Consider the following 24460-nt stretch of genomic DNA (forward strand, 5'->3'; position numbering starts at 1 on the left):
TCACGCTTATCTCCTTCATTTGAAGACCATGTTCTGAAAGTCCACAAGGTTTGAGAGTTCTACTTCCCCTGAGTTTTATGGAACAGAATTCCATAGACTTTGATACAAAATGAATTAATTAAATCAACACCTCCACCAAGGCACAGCCTCCTCAAAAACCCTAACAACCCAGTGAAAGGCTAAGACAAGTAGTTAAAAGTACAAAAGAACATAATTAGCATTCTTCACCTCGAAGGTGCACGGTTTAAACCTCTAGACTAAAACATGACATAGCTGAAAGAAACACTGCAGAAGGCTTACCCATCATTGAATGCCATCAGGTGGGAAGCAAAAAGATCTTACCTGAAAGCTTTTCTTGGAAGCCTAGATCCACCTGGAGGAAGAAGAGGATGCTCAGCTTGAAGCAGTAGAACACCTTATAACTTTTTCATGCCTCATAGCCTGTTAGTTAAAGTACAAACACCTGAATGGAAAGAAAAGCAGCAACCATAAGAAATGTAAGAAACGCCTTTGCTATACTCAGATCTGAAAGCATTTGTAGCCGGATGCTAGCAAAATAAGTCAAACTGCTGCTACTCTGCAGAGAAAGGCTGCTTTAATGTTAAGGTGGCCATAGCCTTAAGATAATTTTGGCTGGGCTTGTGATTTTGTTTTCCCTTCCAACAGCATTTGGCATTTCCAAAAACAAGAGTGGTTAAACTTCTTGTTCTATTCTGCAGGCTTCAGGCTTTACATAAAATTCACACCCCGTAGTGGGAATTCAAGCCCTTCTAGGATTCCAGGACTGCCTCTTGCAAAAGCTTTTGCAAGTCTTCTGGATACGCTCCTTTCTGGTTGCTCTGTGTGATCACAGTGTCTGCCTTTCCAACCTGTGATGCAGGCACAGCTCCCCAGGAACACAGATGAACAAGTTCCTGGGACACCTGCAGAAATTCTAGAGCCTAAAAACTGATGCTTCATTAATGGGGCCACTCTATAACCAATTCTATGGAACACCAGATATATACATAGACATGTTAAGGGTTAGAAGCTAACAGAAGCCCCACAAAATGCAAAGTCGATAGCATCGCTTTTTTCAGCTCTGCCAGAACAACAAATTCAGGATTAAATAACTGAATCTCATTAGTCCTATTACAGTAATAACAGTTGGGATCAAAGTGCTTAAATCTAAAGTCAGGCAAGTCATGACTTTTATATCACCAGCTTGTGAGCACAGGAGTGCTGCTGTAGAAGCAGACTTTCCAGCCTGTTTTTGAGGGCTCACTGTGCATCTCACTGGACAGACTCTTGGTGTCTGCTCTCAGAAATGGAAAAGGAGCCAGGTCTTTCTGAATGTGTGGGCATAATGCTACGGGCAAGTTAAGAGGCCAGCTGCCACCAGGAAGTCACTGACAAAGTGCTAAAATAACACAACTTTTAAGCAAACTATGAATTGCCATGGACACCATAAGCACAACTCACAAGAAGGCTTTCACGCACACTAATACAATTACCTGTACACCAAACCTTACTTTCATTTTAAATCAGCCTTCTCCTAGTTGTCTACTTCGCCTCTCGACTCAAGCAGTTCAACAAGCACCAACTCAGTTATGTTACTGTGTTTTATGAGATTACTGCAGATTAATATACAACCCTCCAGTAAAGCCGCAGTCACTGATCATTTCTCTGCTCTCGTTTCAGATGCAGAAATGTTGTCCTCAGCCTCAGCCAGGTGCAGAAGGTAGATACAGCCATACTTACGCTGCCTGCTTAATGTGCATCCACAATTCAGCCTTGGAATCCGACGCAAACCCCCGAGCAGTGCACAATGCACCTACTAGAAACCAGTGCTCCCCAGAATTTCTGACCCTAGCATCCACCTTTCAATTCCAAAAGCTCCTGACCACCCCTATATGTGAGCACGGCTGTTGAAATCGCTTTTTACCGTTTAATACAATCTCAGTGACCACTAATAATGATCTGACAGCAGGGTGGGATGTGCTGGAATTAAGAAAGGAAGCAGCAGAGAATATCTGTTATACATTTAACGCAGTTCTTTCCTTTTGAAGAATGCTTAAAAAACCCAATGCTGACACTGATGTACTTTAATGCAAAAAATCACTTTGTTCATATCCAAACAGAAGCTTTGATATGCAGTTTGAGGCGCGTTGGCCATTTAAACAGAGGAAGACTACACTGAAAAACCAGAATTCTCCATTCTTATCATATCAGCCCTTTCTCTGCCGTGCCCTGAACACTTGTCTTAGTTCTAACAGCCGCAGCCCTACGCATCAGCATTGTGGGAACTGAAAATCACATCCGTCTCTTGAGATGAGGGTTCAAGTTTGAAAGAGTCAACACGAGGATCAGAGCAAAGACCAGCACGTCCCACTGTAACCAAAAGGCAGCAGCTCAGAAATAATCCGTGTCAGGGCTTTTTAAAGACTCCTTGGAAAGGGAATATTTGAGTTTTTCAGCCTCGAGATGCTGGTTTTCCAATGGCTAAAAAAACCCTCTACGAAAAGCAATACAATAATGATCCATAAGCACAAGCAAAGCCCAAATCTTCAGTTTATGAACCTTACCCTGCTGACAAAGTACTCCAAGGACCTACTTGAAAAACTGCCATGTAGGCCACTTCCTGATTACGTTTTGTCATTGTGCCGCACGGGAACTGCTCTCCGCAGCCCATTTTGCATCACCTCCTTGAGGATTTCCCTCCCGTGCGTGCAGCCTCTTCTGTCTAACCCCTCATCACAAGGGCAGGGAGGCAGTAAAATCAAATCTTACTGTTCATCCCTTTTCAAGGAAAAAAAAAAAAAGTTAGCAATCACGTGACTGGCTTAATCATGCAGGAAAGCTGATCATGAGTACATAAACACCTCTGAGCAAATCAAGGTCACAGCTAAAGTAGGTCAACCAAGTCTGCCAAGCACCCATCCGGGAGTCAAGACCTCTTTACGCAAGCGCCACGAGTTTCAATTACCCCTGGGCAAGACTCAGCTATCTCCAGCACACAATGCAGGCTTATTTTAAGAGAAACACAATTCTTCACTTTGTGAATCAGAAGTGTGTCATATCTGAAAGCAGCATTTCACAATGACAGAGGAAAAAGTGTGGTGTGGTTTCCTTTGGAGATAATTAAGAAAACGCTCGCTGTCCCTGTGCGTAATGACTTGTACCAAAAACACGCAGCTGCAGGAAGGAAATCTTTCTCCCCTTCACAGCAGCACCCCAGCACAGAAGGCAGCTGTAAGAACCAGTAAGAAGCACGGCAGGGTTTGTTCTCTCCACCCTGTGTTCCTCCATGTGTGCTCCAGATGTGCACCCCAACTAACAATGGGAGACACCCACTCAGCAGCACAAGCACCGCAGTGGACTCGAGCTGTTTCCAGAGGCATCACACACACGGGCACAACAGCTCCCTGTGAGAAGCAGCTCTACAGCAAGATCTTCATTAGGAAATAGTCTGTATTGTCTTAAAGGAAGATGTTTGAATTAAGGCAGTGGTATTTTCCTTTTCCTTCGGCACCTGCCAGAACACCTCCTATTTGTCCAATAGATTGGTACAGTTTTGTTTCAGTGGCACATTCGTGCTCCCTGAACTCCCTTAATCATATCTGCAGGAACACACTGTACTCCCAGATGGTAAAATGCCCTGTGGCATCATCCCACATCTCACAGCACAGCAGTGATCTTTGTGTTTTGCTTGCGGAGGCCATCCTTTTACTCACTCAACACCACGTTCCCCAACCTCTGTCAGCCACAAACCACATCTGAGTTCTGGAACTCTTCCCTGCCCAAGCTGGTGTTCCTAGCCCATCCTTCAGGCACACACACAGCCTGCTGCACGCCTCACATTACCAGCTGCTGCAATACAGCCCTGCACGAGATGGGCTGCATGAGCGGCCCCAGCTCTGCAAAGGCAGAGACACAGCCTTTGGGTGCTCAAGTGATTTACTGTTCCAACAGCTGCTCCCTGTCTTTCCTAAGGAAAGAGGAGCAGGCTGGAGGGGGGCATCCCATGAGCTTAAACCAGCCACAAAGCTACAAGATGAATCATTTTGACCTAAAGGGGAAAAAAAGCCTTCAATACACAGAAGAAAAACCATGGCCACAAAGAACATCCTTCAGCTCCAGGAAGTTAATTAAAAGACATTTTCTCAACAGATCAACATGGTGCCCACATGCACCCCTGTACAGAAGCAGGTTTGTTCATCACTAGTTTATCTGAGAAAAGCCCGTCATACCATGGCATCACTCAAGGAGTTTTCTAGACTGGTGTAGTGATAACGGAGCCACAGGGCAACGTCCCAAATTTATCCTGTCCATAGAAGCACTGAGACTCTCAGATCAGCCTCAGATCCCATTTCTCATTGTTTACAAGGGGAAATAGCTTTTACTTCCAGCAATTCTGACAAAGGACTTCTCTGGTGCTCCAAAGCCTACAATAAATGGTAACTAAAATAATTCACTTATGCGATGGGAAGTTCAGAACCGGATCCATAGCTCCAGAAGTATCCCATCAGTACTGAGCATAGTGGACCTCCAAGATCTACAGATGTAAACAAGCAAGCAAACACCTAGCTCATGTTTTTCTTTAAGTGAAGCAGTCAAATGCCTGCTTCAAGACTGATGGAGATAAGGATCACCTACACAACAACAACAAAAACTTGAGCAAAACCAACATCAACCTGTGCTCCTTCCAGGAATCAAACCTGTTTAGAGTGAAACTGGACTGTCTGTGCTATGGCTGAAGTATTTCCCTCCCTAATAGGTTCCAGTGGTATGTACTGTAGTGGCATAGCAAAAAGGTTGCGTACAACAGCTGCTAGGGCTGGAGACTGTATCGTGCTCAGCAGTGGCATCCAGAGTAAGCAGCCCTAAGCCATAGGAGCTCTCAGGACCTCACACACGGCTGTCTGCCTCTCTACCAGTTCAGTGAAACCCAGCTGGAAGAGCAGTACAGCAAAGCTTGCTGGTTTACCATCATTATTGAAGGTCTGATCTACGTAAGCCTTTTAATGCCTTATTTCAACAGACCCTAATCGCCAAGATCTCCATTTTGATTGCAGTGGATGTGAACGCAGCTACAAAAAACAGCTACTCTGAAAACAGCTGCTTGCAGGAAAATGACTGAGCTTGAGATCAGAAGTGTTCCTATTACTTTAAACCAAAACCAAAACTTAGCTCAAAACAATGCTTGTCACCCCAGAATTTCTGCAGCTAAAGAATCACAGAATCACGGAATGGCCTGGGTTAAAAAGGACCATAATGATCATCCAGTTCCAACCCCCTGCTGTGTGCAGGGTCACCAACCAGCGGACCAGGCTGCCCAGAGCCACATCCAGCCTGACCTTGAATGCCTCTAGGGATGGGGCATCCACAGCCTCCTTGGGCATCATGTTCCAGTGCATCACCACCCTATGGGTGGAAAACTTCCTCCTAAGATCCAACCTAAACCTCCCCTGTCTCAGTTTCAAACCATTCCCCCTTGTCCTATCACTGTCCACCCTCATAAACAGCCGTTCCCCCAGAGAACATAATAGCTGTATTTTATACCTTAAAATAGGACCCACCAGTGTTAAATGCTGACAAAGTGAGTTCATAAAAACCTACGTTAAGATGTAGAGTTTAATATTAATTTATTCTGATCCTTCAGAAGATTCTGTGCCTGTGTGGGAAGGAACAAAGTATTATAGTTTCAACATTACAGGAAAGAAAAAAAATGGAAGGCCTAAAATTAACAGACAACAGAAGCTTTCTATCCTTTGGGCTGGATATCGGATTCCAGTCATTTACTCTTTTGATGCCAAAATTCATGACTCTGCTCGTAATGACAGACCCATACACAGTTAAAGGATAAAAATCTGCTCCCCCAGTTCCTGTGAATGCTGTCAAACCGGGTTACTGAGCTTGGTGCTCATTCCAGTGAGTGAAGATGTACTGGTCCACAACTACTGGGTGCAATCCTTGTTTGCATCAACCCTAAGCCATCCAAGGGATGTTGGAGGCTGAAAGACTGAGAGAAGCCCATCCTACCAGGTAGGAAAATTAATTAATCAAAACAAATACCATTTACGTAACAACCTCACCACAGCTACTGTTGACTTCTATAGTAGTTTGGTGTGTTTTGATCAGAATCTGTTGGGGGAATAAAACGCAAACACACCAAACAACCTCACAGCTGAGGAGACAGTGGCTCTGTGAAGTCTCCCGAATGGTACACGTTACTTCTGAACTGTCAGCACGATGTCTCATCTTGTGCTGTAGCATGCAGCCAACTTCAAAGTAGTATTTTTTAAACAACCAGAAGGTCTTCCTTAGGAGGACTGCACACAGCCTGGACTGACGTTCGCAGAGCAGGAGAAGCACACAAAACAAGTAGGTAAGCTACTCAACTTGCTTCTCACGTTTACACAAGCAGCGGGAATTTACCAATCAGTGGTAAATTTCCCACACATGACTGGGAATGCCTTGTTTGCGCTTGTAGTCCAAGAGATGAAGCTTTCTGTCCTAAGGTTTCATCTCACTCCTACAAACAAGAACTGGTTTGCTGCACAGAAATGCTTTAGGCACAGGTTTCAAGGATGTCTTCACCCTTCATCTACACAAACTGAATACGCTACGTTTCAGGCAGCTAAATACACACCTTTTAATTTAGAGCTTAAGAGTGTCACAAAGCTTGACTGCTCATTTTAACTGTTACAATGTCCTTGATATGCTCTGAGTAAGTTGAAGTCTTCCTTCCCATGGCTAAGCCAAGCTCCTGCATCCTCAGTTTGGCAGCATCCTCAGTTTGCCTGCAGTGCATCAGCTCTGAAGTTGTCTCTGGCAGGGAAGCAAAATCCTTTAATGCAAAGTTCTAAGAAACGTGTCTTTCTAAAGGCTCTCTTGCAGAGCCTCCATCGTGGCAAAGCACCATTTCAGCACTGTTAGCTGAACCAGCTGCCAATCTCACAATCTGGCTGTGTGCTTTTGCCAGGTTCTCATTTTCTTCTTCCCTCTTCAGAATGAAGAATTATTAGCATCAAAATTAGACAATACATTCAAGTTCTTGCATGACTAATACTACCTATGTAATATTTCTTCTTCTTGACTTTTAAAGTTCATGCATTCAGGCTTGTCAGCCATTTTTCAGCTTAACAGGCTGAGCTGCTACACGCTTCTTTTAGTCTTTCAAGTGTATTAAGGTGACAAACCCAATTTCCTGCATCTTCCTTTGGACTGGATCACCCGGTCCAAATACTGCTACACATACTGCTTACAGCTGGTTCTGTTTCCCAGTCACATCATTACTACTACAAACCTAAATGCAGCAGGCATGTGCAAGACCTTTCCTTCGGTGATCTGTTGCCAGACAAATAGGAGCCAATGGAAAAGAACAGGTCTCAACCAAACAGGTTGTATGCTCAGGGAATGAAGCACAGAAACAAAAGGGACAAAATATTGCTAAAAGGAGGGTAGACACGTGTTATATTTATACCTTACACCTTCATTTCCAGCTTTGTCACAGACCCTTTGGTCCTTCTAAAATCCATCTCTGACTGGAAAAAACTTTCCCTGCTCTCAGCACTTAGCCAGCCTGACAAAGAAAAGCTGACAGGCTGTCAGTTTCCCTTTGGTCCTAGAGAAAGCCCTGGGAAAAGCAAGATATTCTCAGCCTGCCTGAAACCAAGCTGAGGGTATTCCCCACTCAGCTGCTTCCTCCAGCACACACATCTCTGAGGTCTATTTTTCCCTACTACTTTATTAAAAGCTTTTTTTAACTTTTTGCTTTATGCAAAATCAGCTGTGAAACATATATATATGCCAGACCTATACCGACAACAATATTTCTTCATTCTGACTACCTCAGCACTATGTTAGGGTTTATTAGGATTCTTCACAGAATCCCATTTTTAAGTCAATAACTCCCTGTGCACACACACACTCATGCAAGCAGCCCCAGCTGCTTCTTCTGTCTTGAGTCCCTTCGATTGATGTGGAGCAACAAGAAACACTAACAGAAATGATAAACCTACTGGCTACATTTTGAAGTCACACAGTTTACAAGTGAAATCCACATTCAAATAGTAAAACCTGAGACACCACAACAATTCAGCACTTGCATGTCTTCTGGAAACCATGCAAGGACACAACCAGAAGAGACAAAAAGGAAAAAGATACACATACCATTGCCAGTCTCGCTCCATGCTTCAAAAATAATCGCCTCCCGCATGCCTAAAATCCCATTTTTTAAGTAAGTGATCTGCTGCTAACACTGAGAAAGGCAGCGCTTCAAAGTTATGACAGCTCATACTGTGGCATTATCCAACTCTCCACTCTTCAGAGAGATTCACAAAAAGCAGTTTCGAAGCGCAGCGACAGCGAGCACTGAGAAGTAGGGCAAGTTCCCAGCACCTCCCGAGGGCCAGCACTGACACAGCTACAGTGCATCCGGAGCAGAATGGATGTACTGAGAGCTGCCTGCTCAACTGCCCGACCGAGAGCTGTGCTGCCACAGCACAGGGTAAGCACAACTGTAGGGCAGCTTCTTCTCACACTTGCTTTGGATTCAAGGGGCTGAGAAGCCAAAGTGACAATTACAAGTCCTTTAATGGAACATTAGAAGTAAAGCTGGACGTGTAATCATGCCATATACTGGATGGGTAAATGATACAAGCTAGGCTGCCTCCTTGCAGCACTACCTTTTCGTGTTTCCTTCTCTCTCACTTGGGTAAATTGGAACTCCTGTGCAATGGGACACATCGCTGAGGTGAACCCCAGGCACCCTACAGTGTGCATCTCACTCAAGCCAGCAACCAGGAAAGTTCAGCTTCTCTAGCTTCAAATACCACAGCACTGAAAGCATGACTCAGAGCAGCACATCAAGCAGAATATTTCTTGTCTTCAATGATGATGCCCAGAGTGGTGATTACTTTGTTAAGAGCTATATGGGTTGGAAAAAGTTGTTATCTCTCTAGCCCAGGATAAGCATGAGATAACAAAAATTGCTGAGCAGTTTTCCAGAATAGCTGACCTAACATCTTACTGCCACAGAAGGGGTAGATCTCTCCTTCTTTCTCTTCCTTGTCACTCTTGCCCCACATTTCCCTTCAGTAGCCTGGTATGGCCTTTGCACAGACCCCAGAGCCTTTCTGCACAACGTGCCGAATGTATCTGCTCATCAGACTGAAAAACAGCTTGACAGTAAGCACAGGCTTCTGCGAGGTTAGCAAGCTGCACCATCTAACTGGAACATTGGGTGATACCCTGAACTCGTGCAAAGCCAGGGCTGAGACATGCCAGGAGACAGGAAAGGCAGAACTGTCAATTTCAACAGCAGTGCGTTGTTAAAATATCTATGCCATACACTTTAATGGCGCCTATAGCTTACCCACTGCAGGATTTGTTTTCAGATGCAAATCCCTGCATAGCTGGGGCAAGGCAAGGTGCGCCCAAACCTTCTACTAATCCACACCTGCTCTGAGACTGCTTCAGGAGCTTTTCCTTTTGAGAATGACAAGTGATGAATACACAGACATGCCAGAAAAGGCTTCCTAGCCACTCTATATTCATTGCTTTGGTGAGAGCACAAATTTTGTTTTCCGGTGGAAGGCATAAAAGCAATAGGAAAGCCCTTGGCAGAAATTGCTGACGAACCACATTCCTTTTTTGTGCGTCTGTACGTTAATGCTGATGTTGGGAAGAAGCAACGTTCAGTTGTCAGAGATACATCTAAGACTTGTGTTTTTCCAGGTAGGGTTTAAAGCCTGCAATTTCTATTTTAAAGTAAAGGTCAAGTTTTGATGCGTACTTTTGCATTACAACCAGAACTGAAAAAGCATTTTTAAATGGCTGTTGTATGTAGAACAGTCTCACGCTACTAAGTCAAGGCAGCCCTTCATAAAGGCAGGTTAATGATCAGGGAATGCCAGGAATTAGGATCTACACAGACATTATGCACATTAGAAACAAAAATAATCCTGCCAACAGCAAAAATGGGTAGAGGAGAAAGAAACCTTGTTTAGAAAAAAACAAACCAAACCAAAAGTCACTGTGTCATAGAATGGTCCACAGTGCCCACAGCCCAGTCCCGCAGGACCTAGGAAGGCACACCAGGCAGTCCAAATTCTTTCACAGAAAGTTTAAGTAGGTTTAGATGATGTTATTTCCGCAGGTAGGCTTGTGCCAAATGGTAATAATTGCAGTCCCTTAGTTACCACTTACAAATGCTCATAATTATTTACAGCTCCTGAACAGTACAGAGGATGACTTGGATACCATCCAGTAAACCTACAGCAATTTAATTTATTAGAAAATGGAAAACTTTCCAGTTTCACTCGGTAAAAAGGATAGGCACTGGTTTCTATACAGGGATCAATCAAGTAAGCTGCTTCTACTACTCAGTAGACATAAGCATTTCTGCCTTTGTACAGAGGTCTACTTTTCTGCAACGCTCACTTCAGCATATGATCTACAGTCTTTTAGTTTGCCCCCACTTTACTAGAGAAATACATACCTTTACTGCGTGTATTCTTGCCTCAATCACCCATCTGGTGCTCCACTGGAATGTTTTTAAGGATATCTGCTCAAGCTCCTTCAGCTATCTCTGAAGGGTTCAGTTTCCTTTACTTCTATTTTTACCCTTCTAACTAGAAGTTGCCCTGTAAAAAGTTTACAAGAGCCCTTACAGATATTCTCTGCTACAATTCTTTCTTGGCCTCCCTCTCACTTACAGCCTGGTTAAAGCCATGTCCCCCTCAGCTCCCTTCTGCTTACGAATGTAGCAGCTTAGATAAAAGTACATACGCTTTATCTTAACATTTCCTGTCAATTTGCTCAGATTTGTTTCCTTGCATGATCAAGTATTCCCGTCTTCCCTGCAGTAGGACACAAACAACCTCATTTGCTATTTTATAAAACAAACTGATACGCTGTAATTCGGGCCAAAGTTCGTTTTAAAAAGATATCCTTGATCAACTGATAGCTCACAAGACTCTATTACCCTCCTCCCATCTTTGCTGTTTCAAAGCTCAGTTCCTCTTCTTCCCAACTTCCAGCTTTTCTAGCCCATATTTGAGTAGGTCACCTACTAGCCACTGACACTCATTCCATCCTGTCCCTCCAGGTAACTCCACCAGATCATCAACCAAACAACAAATTTCATGAATTGCTTTTTCTTCCTTTAACTCAACTCTGTTGTTTTTGTTTTATCTCCCACTGTAAGGCTGTACTTGCAAAACACAGTTCATCCCTTGAGTACTTTTCAGTTTTCTATAAACGCTTCCTAAAGCATTAAAAGAGAGTATTATAGAGTATTAAAGAAAGCATTACAGTTAGGACAAATTTAATATCACACATAAGGAGATTAAGTCACCTTAATTTGTTCACTTCTCTATAACACTGCACTGGAAACAGTCCGTCAATAAAATATTCCCTGTCACTTCAACAAAACAAGCTTTTTGAGACAGACTACAAATTCTAAGTGCAATATACAAACATAAAACTGCTTAGCAACTACTTCGAAATGGCCTATGTATTTCTTAGGCAAGATCTTAGCAAACAACGTAGGCTATTGGGAGTGACAATTAAACAGACCAACCTGCTCCGCTTGGCTCTCTCACCACGAAGAGCATTTTCCAGAAGCGTATGATTACTAAGGATCCTGAACAGAGTCACATTAAGGACAAGCCCAGGTGGAAATTGCCAGAAACAATACTGCTGACTAATCCTTGCTTAGATCAGAGAGCGAACCAGTTAACTAGTTTATTTAATATGGGGCTACACGAACGCTCAGCAGTGCAGCACAGACCTCTCTCTGAGGGATTCATGCGACACAACTCTTACATTTTTTATTAGAAGTTGCAAGCCTAAACATTTAAACCTTTGTAACTGAGAGTGTGACTGCAAGAGATGTTAACCCCCGAGCTTCACCTTTCAGCTGTGTGTTCCTTCGCTTACCTCATAGTGAACTATTCAAACATCCAAGAGATTTACACAAAACCTGTCAAAAAAAAATAAAATAAAATCCCAAGATAATCCACAATTTGAATACATCACAGTAAGATGATTCAGGAAGTCAAACAAGTACCAGCACTGCGCTAAGGAGAAGAAGAGATGACGAACTAACCAGCAAAGGTATATTGTGCTTGCTACGGCAAACAAGTAATTGAATATGAGAATAAAAGGGTTAATTTCTATAGGGATGTTCAGTAAGAATAGGCCTAGAAAGCCTACAGTGTAATAGAGGTAGGAAGGAGAATCTGAAAAATGGTTCTTTGTTTGTGAAATGCTGCTTTGAGCAAGTTTACTTTTTTTTTCGGAAGGCTCTTTTTATCAACATCTAAGTTAAAACAAATCCATCTCTACTACGTAGGAGAGAGTCCTGAAAGAGTTTGTATAGATACAAGATAGTGTTGGTTAAAGAAATACTGTTCTGTATTAGGATGATATGTAAAAACGTTACAATATAATTCTACTGAGATATCTGATGCTTAACATACTGAGAAGCAGAAATATGAAAACTATAAAGACAAGCGAAGAGCAATCCAGGCAGCCAGCAGGAACTAATTGGCCACACTTTTTTAGGAGTGGAAGACGGTGATTAGATCAGATGTGGAAATGATTCTGATGAGTGCATTTTTGGAAAGATGTGTGGAAAATACAGGATGATTTAAGAGAAACTTGCATGCTATTGCCAAAAAAAAAACCAAACCTCAGCCAAATTAGATCACTGGGCGGAGTTAAAGAGGATATGCTACGTTTTATCTGAAGGTAGGGAATGGTGATGCTTCACTACAACCTGCAATGACACTAGAAATGAAAAATGAAGTTAACTGTATTTATCCCTAATGTTTCTTCTTTACGTAGAAATCCACTAGTCCATTTAGGTTCCTTCCTGAAAGATCTTCATCTGCTTCCTGGACATCTCTGAAACCAACTTGCCAGCTGCTCCTACAGGCACACTTTGAGAACTTGCACCAATATTATGCCCAAACATGGATGCCAACACACCATCATTCCAAAACATCTTCACAAAGCATTCACCAACAGAAGAAAAGTGCTCACAGAACTGAGAGAAAAGAGGCAGCACAACCACACAGAGACAACTTCCAGAGGAGAAAATACACATACGTATGTTTAAAGAAATCAGCAACCAGTTAAGAGAGCAGTTACCATGCTTCTTGAAGACACCTAACAGAAGTTAGCAGAAAAACAGAAGAATGGTTTTCACTCACAAATAAAATAAACCAGTACTCATCCACATTTGCCAGGGAACACCATCACTCCAATATGTTTAGGGCTACAGGAAATTAGCAAGCCACAGAAATATCCTAAAAGAGGAAGACAAGTCAGATGACAGAATATTTGTTTAAAAAAAATAAGACGCGTGCATCTGAAAGCTGTGCCAAAGCAAGTCGATTAAGCAAGTTTTTCAGCACACCAGAAATGAATTCACAGCGGCTCAAGGACTCTTGCCTGACAGAATCCTGTTCCAAAAGGCACATTTATTTTGCCTGAAAAGCAGCTGGAACTCGCCTAGACTAACGTAATCACTTAAGGGAACCTCAAAAGTCTTGCATGGGTGGATAATAATCAGTTCACCCAGAGACAGAAGGTCTTCAGTATTCTACAATGTTAATTAGGTCTCTAATGAGTATCAGTTGGCATTTTTTCCTTCCTTTTTTTGTTGAATGGAGGATTTTTTGGCCCAGCTTCTTTCTGAGATGTTCGCTGCTTGGTCTTTACCAGCGCTCATATGCCCTAGGAATGAAAAAAAAGGTCACTAATTTAAGTAGCAGGCACAGATCCTCTCACCGTCTGCTGACTGAAACCTTCCTGTAGTTTCCATTTACACTCCAAATTAGTTCAAAAATGGTAGTAAATCTTTTTTTAAAAGTGTACACAGCCCTACAGAAAACAGATTTTCAAGTTGTAATTCTTTTGCAGGGCTATTTCATAATTTCATTAAGGGCATTTCTTTAAATGGAAGCCTGAGCAAGTTTCAGAGAGCACGGCTTCCAGAAAGCAGAGTACAGAGATGAAATGATAGCAAGGTGAGATCTGTGCCAAGTTGAAGAATCATTCTTAAACAGCCACCCCTGAAATTTTGCATCAAAGCAGACAGCTCCCCATCCCCAAAGGGCACAGAGGGGTGTGCAACTGGAGTGCTGAAGTCCAAACCGTGCATCGTCTGGGACGAAAAGAAAATCATTTTAGTCCCATTCCTATATTGCATTTCCTCCACATTGCCTGTCAAGCCGAACTAGAGACAATGCTGCATCTCTGTCGTTTTTAAATAAATTACCAGTTTGACAACAACTTGGACATGTGAGTACTCAGCATCGGTAGAGTCACGCGACTGTGGTGAATGAGCTCCTGAGAGATTTGTATATCTTAAACATTTCTATATTTGTTCATCTGGAAACCCAGAAGAATGAGAGCCAGTTAGGGGAAAGGCAAAACAGTCAGAGGTCGAGCTGAATTACAATTGCTCATTATAAAAATATTTTCTTAATGGCAGAGGGGTGCAAAGCCCCACCATCTAGCTCCAGAGATAAAACTAAATGCTTGTTCATTTTTCTGGCTTCTAGTTATCAGTATCAGAACAAGTCTTCTAATGTTTTGGCACTACATTCCATTTCATGCAGGAAATGGACCAACGTGGCTTAATGCAAACAATATTCTGCCACAGCTGCTCTCCTTCCTCACCAAGGTTGTAGTGTAACATACTTAAAACAGCACTCCTCGCACTCAGTGCCCATCCCACCTGACCTTCAAGCCTGCTCATTGAGAGAACTGTGCCGTCTCCTTGCCTACAGAGACACAAGTGCTTCTGAAGCCACAAGTGAACAGTATCCATAAACTGAGTAATCTCAGATCAGTCCTTGGGTGGGGTAAGGAGTTATCATGGAGCCAAATCAGATTCCCCCAGCCAGTATACTTGCTCAAACATGAGCCAGCACAGACCAGAGGGACAGAACGCAAGGTTGGAGATAGAATCACAGAACCATTAAGGTTGGAAAAGACATCTACAACCATCTAGTCCAAGTGCCAACCCATCACCACCATGCCCACTAAACCATGTCCTGCAGTGCCACATCTACACATTTCTTGAACATCTCTGGAGGTGGCGATTCCACCACTTCCCTGGGCAGTCCAGTCCAAGGCATTAAATCTTAGCTAAGGGAGGAGACTGTCTAGCAATCCGGTTCAAATGATCATCAAAGCTACAGTACAAGTACAGTACAAGCTGTCTATGGTTGTGGCAAAGGATTCATGTCCTGTAGCTACAGAACAAACTGCTGGGAACCAAAAGCTGTGAATCTCTCTTTGGCCACAGATTTTTAACTTCTGTACTGTGCAAATAACTGAACACAACCCTGGTGATCATAGAATCACAGAGTATCCCGAGTTGGAAGGGGCCCCATAAGGATCAAGTTCGACTGCGCTGAACAGTGGCATTTCCCACACAGGTCCATGAAAGATTCCAAATATACATACACTGGTAGGCAGTTTTCTTGATTTCTGGATTGGGGCCACGTAAGTATAATACAAAAATGTTCTCAAGTTTGTTGAGAACACAGTGTTGATATTGGTTTGTTTTTTTTAAAACTTATTGATTTAATTTCATCTATAACAAGCCAATTTCAAACTTAAATGCAAGGATTACATGGCACAGCTTGGCAACACAGTACATTGGAATAGGTAACAGACAAATAGATACATGAGTTTACTGATGATACAAAGCTGGGAGGAGCGGCTGACACACCAGAAGGCTGTGCTGCCACTCAACTGGACCTGGACAGACTGGAGAGCTGGGCAGGGAGGAACCTGATCATGTTCTACAAGAGCAAGTGTAGAGTCCTGCACTTGGGGAGGCACAGCTGCATGCATCACTGCAGGTCAGGAGACAGGAGCTCTGCAGAGAATGACCTGGGTGTTCTGCTGTACAACAGATTGGCCACGAACCAGCAGTGTGCCCTTGTGGCCAACAAGACCAATGGGATCTTGGGGTGCATCGCAAAGAGCACAACCAGCAGGACAAGAGAGATGATCCTTCCCCTCCACCCTGCCCTGGTGATGCCACATTTAGAAAACTATGTCCAGTTCTGAGCTTCCTGGTTCAAAAGACAGGGATCTCCTAGAAGGATTCCTGCAGAGGGCCATGAAGATGATTAAGGACCTGGAGCATCTCCTATATGAGGAAAGGCTGAGTAACCTGCGCCTGTTCAGCCTGGGGTAAAGAAGACTGAGAGGATATCTGATAAATGTTTATAAATATCTAAAGGAAGTTGGGAGGCAAATGGATGAGGCCAGGTTCTTCTCAGTGGTGTGTAGCAATAGGACAAGGAGTAATGGCCTAGAATTTGTACACAGGAAGTTCAATACAAACACGCAGAAGAGCTTCTTTACTGCAAGGGTGCCAGAGCACTGGAACAGGTTGCCCAGAGAGGTGGTGGAGTCTCCTCCTATGGAGATATTCAAGCCCTGTCTGTATGCTGATCTGTGCGACCTGTTGTAGGGTACCTGCTTTAGCAGGTTGTACTCTATGATCTCATGAGGTCTCTTGCAACCACTACAATTCTGTGATTCTGTTATTCCTGTTTCCAAGTAAGCAGTTCTAAAACCACAGACTGAAAAACCTGACTGAAAACAAAGTCAGAAACAGCCATTGCATTTGAGCAAATCCTCACTTAATACAGCCAAGGGCCTTGCTACTCTGCTGTTGTTGCTGCATTTTCTATCACAATAGGTTATACTACAAATAATATAACAAGCATCAAGCTGCAACTTGAAGCCCCGATCTCAGGAGGATTTTAAATATAGTTTCCAAAGGCTCATGAATGAAGGGTAAAAATATAAGTAGAACTTGAGCCAAAACCATTCTGCCTGATACACTCCCAACACAACTACAATGCACAGATGCAACACAAAGGATACACCATTTATTACTTCTTAATACGTATTTTTATTTCAGATTAGAAGCGAAGTCCTGAATTTCTTAAGGGTCTGTGAAAAGACCGTATGTTAATCAAGAATTTGTTCATAACAAAATAGATCAAGGAAACAATAATAATAATTTTAAAAAAAAAGTCTGAAGACAGAAAGAAAATCTTCTTTTTTGTTAAAAAAAAAAAAAAGTAAATTATATTAAGCTTATTTTCTCCTGCCATTTTGATGTATATCCACACTCTGTCCATTACTATTCTGTAATACAGCACTATTTGGCGGATTCTGCCACGTTCCTTCAGATCTTGTTGGTTTTGTATAAAGACAAAGCTGAAAAGGCAAAGCCACCTATGAGGAAGTTTCCAAGACAGAGAATGCTTCAGACCAAGAATAATACTGAATTGAGTCCTCTATTAGTTTTGGGGGAGAAAGAAATAAAACTTAAATGAGTAAGACTAACTTCAGAGTTTTCTGGAGAGTCTCTTATCAGGACCACATGCAGTCCTTAAAATACATGGATAACACTGGTATATTGTCAAATGAGATAAAACAAACCAATGCAGCTGCATAAGCATATATGACTGGCTATAAAATGCTTTCCTATTGAGGTGATTTGAGAGACATGATGCCAATACACATTGCTTAGGAACAGCCAAACATATCTGTCCTAGTGCTATAGCAATGGCTCACTGAGAGATGCTTTTCTGTCACAGCCACACCAAGTAAAAGCCATTGAGGATTCCGTGGTATGTTTGCTCTTCCCTTTACACAAGGTGCTACTAAATTAGCTTGTATCTGTGAAAAATGTAAGCCTACCAACATTTGTAAGGAAAATATTGTCAAAACAAACATGAGAACTACAACCATCTTCCTCAAATGCCGACATTCATATGAATGGGTTTCCTTTTAAGCGAGTAGAGAATGTAAACATTTCAATCCACAAGAAATGTGGCACGCCACTTCACCATTCCAAATCCTGCCAGCGATATTTCTTGCTCTATAAGTAACCCACTGGCACCATTCCTACTGAAGGCCAATCTACAAAGCCACAGCATGGCATCAGCTCAGGGTCACAAGCTGTTCTGACACTAGCAGCTGACCTAGAAGAGTGTCTGACATCAGAGACATTGAATAACAGCTTCTCAAATGGCAGGAGACTGAAAAGGTTACAAATTCTGTATGCGCTGGCTAAGAAGTATCTTTCTGCAGAACTGAACATGGATATAGGTGAATTCTTGCGGGCATGTAAGGGGTAAGGAACGCGGACAGTCCTTCACTGTACAAGCAGAGAAGGCACTAGCAGCCAGTTCTTGAATAGAATTAAACTACACAAGTACAACAAGATTCTTAGTAACATCTAAAACAAGTTCAAAATAACACTGAATGCAACAGAAAACATTGATCTTCACCAGGACAAAGGGTGAAATGCCAGGCTATTTTACAGATAACGAATATTCCAGACTCCCAGAGCCAGAAGGTGCTGTTTTGATCTGCATTCTTCTGCGGAATGGATTAAAAAAAGAAATTACATTTCTCAACATCTGGTGAAAGATCAGGTTTCCAAGGAGATGAAGTCTGGGCCTTGGCTAAATAGCCTTACTGCATTTTTCCAATGAACCGAGGTAAAAAAAAAACCAAAACAAGGCAGGTGCAAGATGGAGTTGATGCAAGTGAGCTCCCCACCTTGTTCAGCATGAAGATCTACCAAATATATACCACAGGTGTTTGGGCGACATGCAAAGCAATTAACTGCTGATTAAAAACTATTTGATATTCAAAACTGAGATCGCTTCCTTCAAGCCACCAGAAACAATCAATCTTCACACAAAACTTATATTGGCTTTCTAAATAACTCAACGTGCCAACTCTTCAAAGGAAAAGTAACTTCACGTCATCAGATGCATCAATCTGTGCTGTTTCAGTCTGGTGTGTTACACACATTAACCACAGGAATATGCATCATTTACATACAGACTTCTCAGTTTGTTTTGCTGCTGCTCAAACTGTGCAAGAATCCACCTTGCATTTTGTTTGGCCAAACCTGGAGCGTTTTGTGATTACAATGCAAGACAACCAGAGCATCCCTCTGCTCTATGTTCCTAACCCAGTACCTAAACCTACAGCATCCCCATGAAACTTTACTGAAAAACCCACACTAAAAGCTTCTCCAATGCTTTTAAATGCTTAAGCTGCAACAAAAACTTTGCTTCTTCAAACACCTCCAAAGCACAGATCCTGACTCCCACAGGATGAGCAGAGATTTCAGAAACTAACAGTGAAGGTCAATGCTCATTTCTCTGAGCTCAGTATTGCGTTCATCTAAATCATTATTTTAGTCTCAAGTTTTCTAAGAATAATAAGGTGAAAGTTTCATACCCCACGTAAGGTTGTGAAGTACTAAAACTTGAGTTATTCTGTGTGTTCCGTAATCTTACTGAAAACAAGGAAGCTACGCAAGCTTAAAATTATGTATTTATATGAGTCTTTGCAATTATTGGAATACATCTTTACATGTTTTCTGTAGAAGAAAATTGTCTTCAGCTTTTCAGAGAACTCTACATTTGCTGGCATTGGAAGATATAACCAGATGCTTACCACTTTTCTGCTCTTTCAGAAGTACGCTATGGACAGAATTGCCATGATAAAGGTTAAAAGTCAGAAGCACACAAGTTCTGTAACTAAAGAAAGCCCCTGAGGGATCCACCAAACTCAGTGCTTTGTCCTGACAACTCTATTTCTTCCAGTTTCCCTGTACCTCCTGTCAAACCATTAGCACACAGACAACCAGCTCCATGCTGGAAAGAAAATATTGAAGTTGAGTGTGAAACAGCACTTATGTATTCATCTAAATTAATTAGCCTATGTGTCTCTATGCCTTTCTAGTTTGCTTGATTGCAATTTGCTTTTAGAAATGGTTTTACTCATTTGCAGCACTCAGGCTGTGGCTATCACATTAGGTTTCATCTTTGTCATCACAGCCTTGGATAGCGACGAGGAACTGTGCATAACAAAGCTCTGCCAAGTAAATCCAGTGAGTGTTCATTTGTTCCCTTTCCTGGTTTCCCAAAAGAAATCCTTGAGAGTAGATATTTAGTGGGAAAAGAAGCCTTCAATAAGCCAGCCCTATAAAGGTGACCTTCCTAATACCCCCTTATCAGTGGTCTTTGTGCATAGCATGTTTCTTGGTGGCTGGCAATGGCAGTGATCTAGCAGCCGGCCCTCCTTGGCCCTGTCTTTGGGAAAGCCCAGCAGCAGGTAGATTTACGGATGCTCCTGTAATATACAGAAGGCCCTGCAGGAACACAAGGCAGCTTTCCTTAGGTTCCTCCAGTACCTGCAGAGGCAGCACCCCAGTGTATCCCTTATACAGATGTGGAGTCCTCTATGCTGCATCCACCACAGCTACAATGAGAACAGACTATGGACACGTGCAATACAAAAGAGAACAGAATCATTAAATCGCATAATGGCTTTGGCTAGAAGGAACCCCAAGGATCAGGTTCCAACCCCCCAGCACAGGCAGGATTGCCAACCATCAGATCAAGCACAAGATCAGTCTGCTCAGAGCCCCATCCAACCTGACCTTGAACACCTCCAGGGACAGAGTATCCACGCTCATTTTGGGCAGCCTGTTCCAGCACCTCAGCCTCCTCTCAGTAAAGCAACTCCCCCGATATCTAATGTGAATCTTCCTTCCTTTAGTTTAAAATCATTCCCCCTGGCTGATCACTATCTACTTGTCTTACAAGTTGTTTTCCCTCCTGTTCCTGAGCTCCCTTTAGATACTGGAAAGCCAGAGTCTTCCTACAGCTGCTTCTTCTCCAGACTAAGTCCAGCTCCTTCAGCCTTTGTAGAAGAGGTGCTTCAGCCCTTTGATCATCCTGGCAGCTCTCCTCTGGACCCTCTCTACAAGCCCCACATCTTTCCTGTGTTGAGGGCCTCAGACTTGGATGTAATACCAATACTTGTAATACTTGGATCATACTGTTATTTCACAGTCCATTTCCACATGGAGACATAAAATCATGAATAGCCACAAGAAGCACCAGCCCACAAAGCCCAGAAGTAGTAAAGGTTTTCTCCTAATAGACGGAACATGGTTTAAAACATCCAGGTGAGAGCCCTCCAGTTTCTGCCACCTGAAAGAGCTGTTGGCATATTCCTACAGCACAGCAAGCACACGTTCTTTGGGGGCAGAGTTTAACTTCAGCCTTGTGCAGGACGCTGAGCACAGAACCAGTCGGCCGGCAGCTCCAGCCAATGGAAACCAACCAGCCTTCCTTCCTTCCCTGCAAACAGCAGCAGCCTGGGCGCTACCAGTTGCTCCCACCTAGTAGCCTTATTGGTAAAACAGAACCAAACGGGTACGGATGGGAGCTTGATTCAACCCGCTCGAAAGAAACTGCAATGAAGTTTCAATCCGAATGCCTGCGAACCAAGGGTGGGAATATAAGATTCAGAATGATTCCGAAATCATTTAAGAACGTTAGGCGCGTCACCAGTTGACCCTTTTCACCTCGGAGACCAAGCAAATATGTAGAAGTCACGACGGGCATCTTCGCAAGCACACCCGCTTGTTTCCTCACCGTTATTTCAACCAAACCCTTTCCAGAACTGTCACCGTCGAGGCACTGGAGTCACAGAAACCCCAACCGCTGGGCAGGCAGCCTGGTTCCCTGCACACACACACACACAGCCGCGATCACGGGTAGACCTTCCCGGCACCTGGAAGCGTTGTTCTGGCTGCAGCACGGATCCGTCCCGCAGCTGCCCCAACCCGCTGCCACCGCCCGGCCTGCCCGGAGCCGCCCGCATCCCCCGGGCGCTGCCATCTCTCGTAGCTCCGGCACACACGCTCCCGGGGCCCGGCTTTGCCGTGAGACCCCGGGGCACGAGGGCGGGCGGAGGGATGCGGGCGGGGAAGAGGCACCGCGTTTCCCCTCCTCCCTCCCGGCCCCGCTCTGCCCCGTGGCCGGCTGCCACCCGCCGCCTCCTGCTCCGGTCAGGTCGGCCCGCTCCGTCCGCATCTCCCTCCCGGCCCGCTGGCCCCGGGGAAGCCGCTCCCGTGGCCGCCCGTTAGCGCCCCCCTCCCCTTCCCACCCGCCCACCGCCGCTCACCGCTCACCCCCTCTCGTTGCCGCGCCCCGGGCCGTGTTGTGGGGGGGGGTCGCCGTCCGTGGGCACCGCGCGTGGCTCGGAGCGGCACCCGCCGCGGGCAGCCCCCGTCCCTGACCTACTTTCCGCCTGGCTTGCCACCCAACGGCGCACCACTAACCTACTTTCCAGCCAATCGCACCCTCCCCCGGACCAGCACCGGACGCGCCCGCCCGCCAATCAGAGAGCGGCTCCCGAGAGGCCTCGTCCAATGAGAGGCCGGCAACGGGGCAACGCCCGCCCTCTTGAGTGGAGGCCAATCCGCGGGCGCTCCTGGAGCGGCAGCCAATCGGAGAGCCGGCCGGGAGTTTTGATTCCGCCCCCCTCAGCATTGGGCGCGGTGTCCCGGATGTGGCGGTGGCGGGCGTTATAGTGGCCGGTCATCGCTGTGAGCACATTGTGTATAGTGGGTATAAAGGTGTTTGTAACAAGGCGGGTGGTGAGGAACTGGTACGTATTGCACAGAGATACGGTGGAAACCCAGTGCCCAGAGACTGTCATGGTCGGGGCTCTGAGCAACCTGACCTCACTGTGCCCCTGTACATCAAATAATAGAATTACTCAGGTTGGAATGGATCTCAGGGATCATCGAGTCCAACCACAACCCAACCATGCCACCCTCACAAGCCTCCATTCAATCCTGTCCCTGAGCACCACATCCAGGGATGGTGACTCAACCACCTCCCTGGGCTGCTGTGAACACCTTTCAGATACTATAAGAGAGCAATAAGGTTTCCCCTCACCCTACTTTTCCCCATCTAAACAGCCCCAGTTCCTTCAGTCTCTTCTGGAGAGACTCCAGCCTGGAGTTGAACTGGATGCCCTTTAAAAGTCCACTCCAACACAATCGACTCTATTATTCTGTCATCTTTTAGCAACCGTTTTACTGTTTGGATTTGGTTTAGTGCACAGAAGTTCCGGAGGTGGAGAAATCTCCTTGACTACTTCTTTCTCACAAGTCTTCATAGTTTTCATTGTTGTTTCTACCCACCTGTAGAAATCATCTTCCTGTTGCGTTCAGCCACACACTGTCAGCCTTAATGAGCCCAGTGACTGCTGTAGGGCTTGATGCCAAGAGTAATGATCTTTTGTTATTTCTGTAGGAAAGCAGCTTAGCAGGCCATATGTCATATTTCCCAGTAAATGATTGTTTTGAATTGTTTCTATTAATGAGAAATTAAAGGAAATAACAGCATCTGGTTAATCAAATTCTGGTTTTCAGCATATGATGTTGTATACCAATCCCATTCTGCTACATTCTTTAAAATAAATCTTAAGTTCAGTGCAGTAAAAATTTTTGTGTAGTTTAATAAGGCTTTTTATAACCAACTGTTACACCCTTTAAATTTCAAGGGTACAACGATTATCACCCAAGAGCTAAGAAATCACAAGTTGAAGCGAGTTCTACAGTCACCACAATAGAGTTTTCATCATTCTTCCAGCTTGTGTCTGTATACTGCAGAAAGAAGAGGTAGGACTTCAGGTGCACAGGCTACACACTGGGAGGGTGTATTTTCCATAATGGGTAATTCTTGAAGAAACACTTGAATCTGAGATGATACCACAGACTGTGGAATCTGCTAGAAAGACCAGCTCCACCATGTCCTCTGTTCAGGGCACTGTACACATATGCTTCTATTTCCATAGCATTTCCTCAGTAAGTCAATTCTGATATGATTCATTTTCTGAATTTGGGTTGTTTTTAAAGAAGGCATTAAATTAAGCCTTAATCGGGAACTTAGCTGCCTCCTTAACTATGTAATAATGAATGGTCGCATTATGCTTACATGTCAAAATTCAAGCTTATATCTGGCTTCAAATTATGATGTAGAAATGGGAGGAGAGCCTGCTATGTGGTGATTGCACTGAAAACTGTGATCATTAGCGGGCTGTTGGAACAACCAGCCTGTATCACAATCTATTGATTTTCTCTACCACATTCATGTTTGAATGCTACAGTAACCGCTTCCTTAGCCTGAGATTTTTGTATCAAGAGATACTTTGTATCAAGGAGAACAGGGGTTATGTCCGTCATTAAAACAAACCTACCTGAAAAACAACAGGGCTTTTTATCAGTGGTTTCACTTTACAATCTGCAATTTTTCCTTCTTCTTCTTCTTTAAATCTAGATATCTAGTTACATGCAAAAAGGAGTCTATTTTCTCAAATGATAACTTGAATCCTGCTAGCTTCCCTCCCTTCAAACATTCACTGATAATATCTCTGGGGTAGCAGCAGATTTCTAGAAGTCCAGAAGCAACCTGCTAAGTTATTTCCTTGATGCTTTAGTTATGTTTTCTCTGAAACATGATTCATAACCCCAATAAGAGATATCAAGGGAGACACTTATCTGAGTCTTTGGAGCATGGCTTTTTGCTACATCATTTGG

General features: G+C 43.8%; 1 protein-coding gene and 1 long non-coding RNA gene across 8 annotated transcripts in view; one reads left to right on the forward strand and one right to left on the reverse strand.

Annotated features, from left to right (window-relative positions):
• The window catches only part of ARNTL (aryl hydrocarbon receptor nuclear translocator like), a 44177-nt gene extending 22024 nt beyond the window's left edge, over positions 1–22153 (reverse strand). For 5 of the 7 annotated variants that reach the window (XM_015863936.2, XM_015863934.2, XM_015863937.2 and 2 more), the window contains exons 1-2: positions 22043–22151; positions 343–463 (exon numbers count right to left, since the gene is read on the reverse strand). The gene's annotated coding sequence lies outside the window, so the exon portion shown is untranslated. Of the gene's footprint in view, positions 1–342; positions 464–2564; positions 2774–22035 lie in introns of those variants that run through there. The other 2 variants (XM_015863931.2, XM_015863932.2) reach the window with 2 other exon arrangements.
• A 60-nt stretch (positions 22154–22213) lies between these two features.
• Positions 22214–24460, forward strand: part of LOC107314577 — a 69469-nt gene continuing 67222 nt past the window's right edge. The window contains exon 1 of the long non-coding RNA XR_004307492.1: positions 22214–23542. This is a non-coding gene — a long non-coding RNA (uncharacterized LOC107314577). The remainder of the gene's footprint in view (positions 23543–24460) is intronic.

This window comes from Coturnix japonica, chromosome 5 (assembly GCF_001577835.2).
Source record: "Coturnix japonica isolate 7356 chromosome 5, Coturnix japonica 2.1, whole genome shotgun sequence".
Taxonomy (NCBI): Eukaryota; Metazoa; Chordata; class Aves; order Galliformes; family Phasianidae; genus Coturnix; species Coturnix japonica.